The 1,587-nt window shown below is 49.5% G+C and overlaps 1 protein-coding gene across 1 annotated transcript in view; it reads right to left on the reverse strand.

The window, feature by feature from the left end:
- The window catches only part of THBS4 (thrombospondin 4), a 1,064,342-nt gene that overhangs the window by 72,384 nt on the left and 990,371 nt on the right, over nucleotides 1-1,587 (reverse strand). The gene's annotated exons all lie outside the window — the stretch shown is intronic.

Below are 1,587 nucleotides of genomic sequence, written 5' to 3' on the forward strand. Positions count from 1 at the left end.
GTCATGGAGGGCTATGTGCTTTTTAGGAAAGACTGGCTGGTGAGGCGGGGTGGTGGAGTTGCTCTTTATGTGAGAGAGCAGCTAGAATATATTGAACTCCACCTGGGGGCAGTGGTGTAGCAGTGGAGAGCTTGTGGGTGAGAATCAAGGGGAGGGCTGGTATGGCTGACACTGTTGTGGGGGTATACTACAGGCCCCCTGATCAGGAGGAGGAGGTTGATGAGGCTTTCCACAAGCAACTGGAAGTAGTGTCACAATCTCAGGCACTGGGGCTTATGGGGACTTCAATTATCCAGATATTTGCAGATAAGCACGGTCCAGACTGTTCCTGCAATGTGTTGAAGACAACTTTCTGATGCAGGTGGTAGAGGAACCGATGAGGGGAGGGGTGTTTCTGGATCTTATTCTCACTAATAAGGAAGGGCTTGTCAAGGAAGTAAAGGTCAGGGGCAGCTTGGGTTGTAGTGACCACAAGGTGGTGGAGTTCAAGATCTTGAGTGGAAGAAGCAAAGCAAAATGTAGGATTGCTACCCTGGACTTTAGGAGAGTGAACTTTGATCTCTTCTGGGACCTACTTGGAGCTATCCTGTGGGCTTGGGTGTTAGAAGGTAAGGGGGCCTCTGAGAGCTGGTCGGCATTTAAACAGCTCTTCTTCCAAGCTCAGGATCAGAGTGTCCCTGTGAGCAAAAAATCAGAAAAGGGTGGCAGGAGACCTGTGTGGATGAGCAAGGAGCTTGTGCACAAACTCAAAGGAAAGAAGAAGATCCATGAAATGTGGAAAAAGGGTCTGACCACTTGGGAAGAATATAGAAGTGTTGTCAGGGCCTGCAGGGATGCGATGAGGAAGGCTAAAGCCCGCCTGGAATTGACTCTGGCAAAGGTGATAAAGGATAATAAAAAAGGCTTTTTTAAGTTTGTTAACAGTAAAAGGAAGGCTAGGGAGAATGTGGCTCCCCTACTAAGTGAGGGAGGTGTTCTGGTAACAGGGGATGCTGTGAAGGCGGAGATACTGAATGCCTTCTTTGCTTCTGTCTTCAGTGAACAAGCTCTCGCTCAGGAATCCCGTCCCCCAGAGGTTAGTGAGAAGGTCTGGGGAATGGAAGACTTCCCTTTAGTCAGGGAAGAGACAGTCCAAGAGCGTCTAGGCAACACCAATGTTCATAAATCCATGGGACCCGATGGGATGCATCCACAGGTGCTGAGGGAGCTGGTGGAGGTGATTGCTGAATCACTCTCTGTCATCTTTGAGAGGCCTTGGAGAATGGGGGAGGTGCCTGAAGACTGGAGGATAGCCAGTGTCACTCTGGTCTTTAAAAAGGGCAAGAAGGAAGATGCAGGTAATTACAGGCCAGTCAGCCTCACCTCTGTCTCTGGAAAGGTGATGGAACAGCTTGTGCTGGATGTCATCTCCAGACAACTGGAAGAGAAGGAGGTTATCAGGAGTATTCAGCATGGGTTCACCAGGGGGAGGTCATGGTTGACCAACCTCGTAGCCTTCTATGATGTTGTCACTGGCTGGGTGGATGGGGGGAGAGCAGTGGATGTAGTCTACCTTGATTTTAGAAAGGTCATTTGATACTGTCTCCA

Source organism: Meleagris gallopavo, chromosome Z (assembly GCF_000146605.3).
Source record: "Meleagris gallopavo isolate NT-WF06-2002-E0010 breed Aviagen turkey brand Nicholas breeding stock chromosome Z, Turkey_5.1, whole genome shotgun sequence".
NCBI lineage: Eukaryota > Metazoa > Chordata > Aves > Galliformes > Phasianidae > Meleagris > Meleagris gallopavo.